The sequence below is a fragment of the Arachis ipaensis genome, chromosome B10, assembly GCF_000816755.2.
Source record: "Arachis ipaensis cultivar K30076 chromosome B10, Araip1.1, whole genome shotgun sequence".
In the NCBI taxonomy this organism is placed as follows: Eukaryota; Viridiplantae; Streptophyta; class Magnoliopsida; order Fabales; family Fabaceae; genus Arachis; species Arachis ipaensis.
In genome coordinates this window covers 63,872,037-63,880,153 of record NC_029794.2, presented here as the reverse complement: position 1 = coordinate 63,880,153, position 8,117 = coordinate 63,872,037, and positions in this window count along the sequence as shown.

Here is an 8,117-nt window from a genome sequence, read left to right as displayed (position 1 = left end):
TGGCCACATCGAAATCACGGATGAAGGTTTAGAGAGGACGTTTACAGTGAATGGACAAAGACTCAAGCATTATCTGGGCAACATGGGGGAAAACTCCAGAGTAAAGTACCACCTCAAGTAATCAAGGACTCGTCGAGCTAGCGACGATAAAAGAGTGCTCTGTTGGGAGGCAACCCAACCTCAGGTAGTTTCACTTTCATCTTTATTTCAATAAAAATCACAAAGTTGTTTTCCCTGTATTGTAAGGAGCTAAGTTTGGTGTTCCACACCAGAACAATCCAAGAGTGATAGTGTAGTTCTAAGTTTGGTGTTCCACTAAAGGACATTGGTTAGAATTACACTCCACTCCAAAAGAACATTGCTAGCTCCATCCAATCAAGAGAAACCACTTAGATGTAGATAGACTATAGGTGATCATTGCTTTATTGATAACAAGATATGAGGGTCTCTGCATATATGCAATGTCTTGTACTGGGCAAAGAACTAAGTTTGGTGTTCACACACCAAATTGAGTTCAAGAGGCACAAGTATATATGTAAGCTAACTATATCTCAAGTGCTTTGGGAACAAGAAACTTCCAGTAACCTTGCAGGAATCTTATAAGGAAATGATGCAACTTCACCCAAAGAAGTGAGGCAGCAAAAACTAGGATGATGACAAAGAGAGAGGGGGACCAGAGATCATCAACCGAAGGTTGTATTGTTCCCTAATTCCATTGTACTCAGAATTGTTGAAAGTTGGAAGCTCGAATGCACTTCTGATTTATAGTTACTCTTAGTTGAACCCTTTTTAAATTCTGTCTTTTAAGTTCTGAATAGGTCTATGTGCACTAGTCTTTATGTTACTGCACCATCACTTAACTTACTTGTATGCTTGTCCCTTTAAATTAATTGAAGAAGAGAATGATTATGTTTTTAAAAGACCAGAGTAGAGCTCATAATGTGGAGGTGCATTCATGAATCTTTGGGGTAGTCATAAGTTAGCTAAGTTGGTTCAACCACAAGCTAGGAGGACAATTATCTATCCTGAATACTTGACTATGGATATACTCATGAGACTAAGTTAATAACAAGATCCTAAGAAGAGAAAAGGGAAAGAACAATGGAAGTGAAAAACAAAAGAAAAAGAGTAAGCAACGAGGCTAAGGGGTGCATTGGAACATTAGTGACAATGTTAAGTTTCACTAACGTTCTCGAACTTATATTTTCACTAAATATTAACACCCCTAACGTCCTGAGCTGAAGTCTCTGCCCACTTAGCACTTTTTCTCTGCAAGTAAAGCCAAGCCCAAATGAAGAAAAGAACTGCTTCAAACTCAAGATCCGAAGGCCCAAGACTTGAAGAGTAAACTAGAAGCTGAGAAGAGTAGTATATATAGGAGTAGCTTTGAATTGTAAAGAAGTTCTGGAGGCTGGGAAAAAGGGAACTACTCTCTGTATTTTACTTTCTTTGCAATTTCTAGTTTTATGATGTATTCTCCATCTTTGTTTTCATTTTCAAGAGTTATGAACAACTAAACCCCTTTCATTGGGTTAGGGAGCTCTGTTGTAATTTGATGGATCAATACTAATTTTCATTATTCTTCTTCTATCTTTCCTCTTGATTTTACTTGAAAGCATTCGATCTTTATCCTATTGAGTAGTTATCTTGGAAGAGAAGCTATTCAAACTTGGATCTCTTTTGAACCTTGAAAGAGGAATGAAGAGATCAAGCTAGAAATGCTTTCTCATGCTGGACCAAATTGGGTTTGGATGGGTATGTGACTATAACCCTCTCAATACTTGGTTTGGGAAATGCATGTGGTATAATCAGTGACCATACTTCATCTCTTCATGAGCAATTGACCAAGGAATTGCCTATTGATCAAGATTTGAGAGATTGAATTGCAAGAAATTGTAATTCAATCACTTAAGATTGCCAAGGAGATCAATGAGTGCATTGATTGAGGAAGAGATGAAAATGAACTTGATTCGGAGAATTGCAATATCTCCTAAGCCCAATGAACTCCCCATCTCTGATCTTACCCATTCTCTTTAATTTCTGTCATTTACTTTTATGAGCAAATCCCCCATTCCCATTTATAATTCTGCAATTTATTTTCAGTCATTTACTTCCAGTCCTTTAATTCTAGCATTTACTTTTCGGTTATTTACTTTCCCGCCATTTTATTTTCTGCAACTCTCAAACCAATTTCTGGATTCGCTCAACTAGAACATTCTTCTAATTAAAGTTGCTTGATCAATCAATCCCTGTGGGATTCGACCTCACTCTATTGTGAGTTTTTACTTGACGACAACTTCGATACACTTGCCGAAGGAAGATTTGTTGAGAGACAAGTTTTTCGTGCATCAGATTCAAAACCCAGGCTCATAAGATGGGTGTTGCTTCTGCAAGAGTTTGATATAGAAATAAGAGCAGAAAAGGGACAGAAAATCAAGTGGCTGATCATCTGTCACGGATAGAACCAGTAGAAGGGGCGTCCCCCCCTCTATTGAGATCTCTGAAACCTTTCTGGATGAGCAATTGTTTGCCATTCAAGAAATACCATGGTTTGCAGACATTGCAAACTATAAAGCTGCAAGATTCATACCCAAGGAGTACAGCAGGCAACAAACAAAAAAATTAATTACTGATGCAAAGTACTACTTGTGGGCTGAACCATATCTCTTTAAGAGATGTGCAGATGGAATAATCCGTAGATGTGTGCCTAGAGAAGAAGCAAAGAAGATCCTATGGCATTGTCATGGATCACAATATGGAGGACATTTCGGAGGTGAGCGAATAGCCACTAAAGTCCTCCAATGTGGCTTCTACTGGCCTACTCTCCATAGAGACTCCCGAAAGTTTTTGCGTAACTGTGACAGTTGCCAGAGAGCTGGTAATCTGCCTCATGGTTACGCCATGCCTCAGCAAGGGATCCTAGAGATTGAGTTGTTTGATGTATGGGGTATTGACTTCATGGGACCTTTCCCACTATCATACTTAAACACTTACATTCTGGTGGCAGTTGACTATGTATCCAAATGGGTAGAGGCCATTGAAACATCCACTAATGATACTAAGACAGTGCTGAAGTTCCTCCAAAAACATATCTTCAGCAGGTTTGGTGTCCCTAGAGCACTAATCAGTGATGGGGGCACTCACTTCTGCAATAAATAGCTTTACTCCGCTATGGTCCGATATGGAATTAGCCACAAAGTAGCAACTCCATATCATTCACAGACAAATGGGTAGGCTGAAGTCTCTAATAGAGAACCAAAAAGAATCCTGGAACGGACTGTAATTACCCGTAGAAGGGATTGGGCAAGAAGCTTGGATGAGGCTCTGTGGGCATACAGAACAGCATTAAAGACTCCTATAGGGACCTCTCCATACCAACTTGTGTATGGTAAGGCCTGTCATTTTCCCGTGAAACTGGAACATGAGGCCTACTGGGCAACCAGATTCCTAAACTTTGATGCCAAATTAGCTGGAGAGAAAAGATTGCTCCAGCTGAATGAGCTAGAGGAATTCAGACTCAATGCTTTCGAAAATGCTAAGATTTACAAAGAGAAAGCAAAAAGGTGGCATGATAAGAAAGTGTCACCCAGGGTCTTTGAACCAGGAAAAAAGGTTCTGCTGTTCAACTCTAGGGTTAGATTATTCCTCGGGAAACTGAAATCCCGGTGGAAAGGACCATATGTGATTACAAGTGTGTCACCATATGGCTATGTGGAGCTTCAAGACAATGATTCTAATAAAAAGTTCATTGTTAATGGATAGAGAATCAAGCATTATCTTAAAGGCAATGTTGAACAAGAATGCTCAAAGCTGAGGCTAGATTAAAAGCTCAGCAAGGTCCAGCTAAAGACAATAAAGAAGTGCTTGCTGGGAGGCAATCCAGCCATTAGCAAAGCTTATTTGTTATTTAAATAATAATTATATGAGTTTAATGTAAATAATCTTCAAGGTAAAAAATCAATTGCATAAGTTCACAGAGCTACAGAAGGATTCAGAGCACAAAATAGGGAAAAGGAGCTCATTGGCAAGAAAACGCCAGTAAGAGGTATATTTGGGCGTTAAATGCCCAAAAGAAGCTTTTACTGGGCGTTTACCATTCTGGGCGTTTAACGCCAAACTTACAGCATCCTGGGCGTTCAGGAAAATGCCCAGTAATAAAAGATTTCTGGCGTTTAACGCCAGCCAAAAGCTACAACTGGGCGTTAAACACCCAAAAGAAGCTACAGATGGGCGTTAAATGCCCAAAACAAGCAGCAGTTGGGCGTTTAACGCCAGGATTGTGGAGGAGAAGAAGTTTTGTTTTCCAACTCAATTTTTTTCAAATTTCCATGATTTCATCCATAATTTCTTGCATAAACACGTCACAAATTATCATCTTTCAATTTCAATTTCAAAAAAAAAAAATTATAAAATCTTTCTTCATTCTTCTTCAACTTCTTTTCAAATCTTTTCCAAATCATCATACTATCTTTTCAAAAATTAGATTTATCTTTTTCAAATCTCTCTCTTATTTTTTCAATTTTAAAACCACATCTTTTGCATATCATAATTATTTTTTTACAAATCATATCTTTTAGCATATCTTTTTCAAAATTTTCAAACCCACCCCCTCCACTTTAAATTCACATTCGGCCAGACTCAGGGGACAAGACAAGCATTTAACAAGTGAAAGTGAGAGCACACATATCTAGGCTAGCAAACTTATTGCAAAGATTAAACATAACAGGATGCAGAACAGCTTAAACTAAAATTAACAAAAATAGACATGTTCTTTCTTTATTGAAGGGAATAACCAAGGAGCGAGTCCACCTTTCATTTTTTATCTTGTTTGTCTTTTTTCTTCTTTTCGCTTGCTTGCTTACTAGTTTCTCCCTTGCCTTTTCCTTTTAGCTTTTGCCAGAATCCAGCTTTCTTCATTGTCTCTTCTACTCTGTTTTTAAGGCGTATTGCTTTGTCTATTTCTCTTTCGCACCTTTCCTTGAAGTATTCATCGTAAATTGGATATGCTGGGTCCATGCTATGCAGATGTTCCCCAATGTAGTTGAGCTAGATTTGGCCATTTATATTGTAATCAACTTGAACTCCATGTCTTGCATCTTGAAGGGTCGTGAACTCCTTGAAAGCTCTCATGTTCTCAACTTCAAGTTGGGCAAGTTGGTTGAAAGATTCTTGAAAATGTGAAGCTTGTTCCCTTTGCATAGTTAAGGATCTTGACTCATAGTCTCTCTATTGAGTCATCATTCTCAACTGAAGCTCCTCTTGTCTTTGTTGAGTTCCCATGTACTATGAATGAAATTCTTCCTGCTGCTCTTGAATTCCCATGTACTTTTCTGATAACCTTTCAATTGCTTCTTGCATTCGCACCATGTCGATGTTGTTTTGTGGTTGGAATTATTGCTCTTCCTGTTCTTCTTGTTGTCTTGCTTCCTCCTGTGGTTCTTCTCTCCTTCTCCTCCTTTGTGGTCTTCGACTCTGTTGTGCCTCTATGACATTCATCATCCTTTCGAGGGTTATTGGCATGCCTGGATATAGCCATGTTGGGTGTGCATCCTCTAGGGGTACTCTGGCCTTCATGCATAACCTCATAATGGTGCTTGGATAATGGAGCCAGGCTTCAGCAGAGTTTTTTCTGCAACCTTTTGAATGCCATTTGCAATTATCTCATGGACCTTTATCTCTCCCCCCACTATTATGCAGTGTAGCATGATTGCCCTTTGCTTGTTAACCTCCGAGGTGTTCACTGTGCCAAGAATTGACCTCTTTATCAGCTCATACCAGCCTTTTGCTTCAGGGATGAGATCTCCCTTTTTCAAGTACTTGTGCCTTCCTTGATTGTCTCTCTCCCAGTCAGCATTCACCACACAGATATCACTAGAGATTTTATCATAATCTAGGTTTCCATTTACCCTTTCATGGTATCCTGCCTCATTAAAATGGGTTGTCCTAAGTCCTAAGACCTTCATGATGGTCTTCAAACTAAACTCCATTTCCACTCCCCGTACATAGCTCTTGTAAGTTGGGGCTTCAGTCATATCAAGCCTTGGTGTGTTAGCATAAAACTCTCTTATGATGTTTGCGTTAATCTTGGTGATTGGTGAGGTAAGCTCTTCCCACTTTCTCTTTCTGATCTTAGCTTTTATTTCTAGGCACCCATCATCAGGTAGCTGGAATGGGACTTCTGGATATATCTTTTTGTCATTCATCCACCCAAGTTGCATTTGATGGTACCATGATTTGAACTTCCATCGATCATATTCGTTTTCACCTTCTTCAACCATGGGTTCCTTTCCACTTCTTCTTTTAGAACTTGAAGAAGAAGCCATGCTTCCCTTGATGGTTGGCCGAGTTGAGGTTAAGGGTTTTATGAAGAGAATTGGTTGGTGTGATGCACTCTTGGATGGGAAGTATTTGAAGTTAAGGTAGTGTTATGAAAGCAAGTGAACAAGGGTGCTTTGTTGCACAAGGACACGGTTTCTAGGCTTTAGTTTTAGAGAACACAAAAGTTGAATATCCAGAGTACAAGAAGTGTGAGATTTTGGTTCACATGCACAGTTCAAGTGAGGCTTTTTATAGTAAACATTAATGAAGAATGGATGGCTAGGATTCCTTGGGCAAGTTTACAAATGAAGGGTTTGCAAGTAAAATTGAATAAAGACAAAAGTTGCCTCCTCATGAAGCACATCTCTTCGGTCTTCCAAGTGCTTCTTCCAAGGATGTGCAGACTCACCCTTCAAGCCATGTGATCCACTTTTGTCTTCATGCTAGCCTTACCCTTCTTTGTCTTATTGTTTTCATTAAATAGTTCTCTGCTCACCTAACCATCATAACAAGACAAAATGAGTGAGTACTAACAAGTGGTGGTAAGAGACAATTAATATTTAAAACTAAAACATTGACTATCATTCCTCATTCTTATTTAACCAACCGTGACTCTTTTTGGTGCCACCATATATCGTCCTGGAGGACACCAAACTTAGTGTTTGGTCACATGGTTAAGAGTGTCACTTCCTTCAAGTGTTGTCATTGAAATCTCAATGAAATTAGTGTCAATTTTTGGTTAAACCATCCTGAGAAAACTTTATTTTGCTATTTCTAAACATGAACTAAAAATTATAACCATGGTTGCACTTTCATGACCTTCAAAACTCAAGAAAACTTTGATTCTCATGACTTGTGCTTGCAATATATAGAACACCAAATTTAATATTTGGCTATATATTCCAGGAAACAAATGTCAAACTGGCACTATTATCATCATTTTTTGAAAGGTATCTTAGTGTGCCAGTAGGCACACCAAACTTAGAATTAGATCATATGCTTCTCAATGTCATGATAATTGTCAAAATTGTCTAAACGATCTCGGATACATGTTAGAGCAACAATTATTATTCAAACCGAAACATTAAAAACAAAGAAATTAAATCATGGGTTGCCTCCCATGGAGCGCTTCTTTAGCGTCACTAGCTTAACGGTTGGTTTACTACTAGGGTGGACTATAATGTTTGAGGTCCTCTCCTCTCACTATAAAGCTTTCTCCACTTGATTCCTTGATGATTTCTAAATGCTCCAGGGAAAGGACCTTTCTGATAATGAACACTTGAGGTAACTGAGATGGAATGGTGGGAAGATGGGGTGGGATTAGTGGATGGTGGGTTGATATCACCTTGTCTCCAGGAGAGAAACCTTCTTGCTTCTCCAACCCCTTGGTGGTCTCTTCACAACTCTTTTCTCTTCTTCTAGTAGTGCCCCATTGACTCTTGTTGTGTCAGGGAGTTCCTTGTTAGCTGCTTCTTTCAACTCTTGTGGCTTCAGCTCTTCCTTGAACTCATTTGGTTGCTTCTTCTCTTCAGCTACTTATTTATCCATCGAGGTAAGCTTCAAATGCTGGCCTTGTGGTTCATTACTATTCTCCTTTAGGGGACTCTCAATGTATTCTTGCTTTAATTCCTTGTTCTCTTGTTCAGATTCATGCAAGAGCTTGAAGGCTTGAAAAGTGAGCTGCTCTTCATGTATTCTCAGTATCAGCTCTCCCTGTTCTACATCAATGAGTGCTCGACCAGTAGTTATAAATGGTCTCCCTAGAATAATTGGATGGAGGTAACTTTCCTCCATGTCCA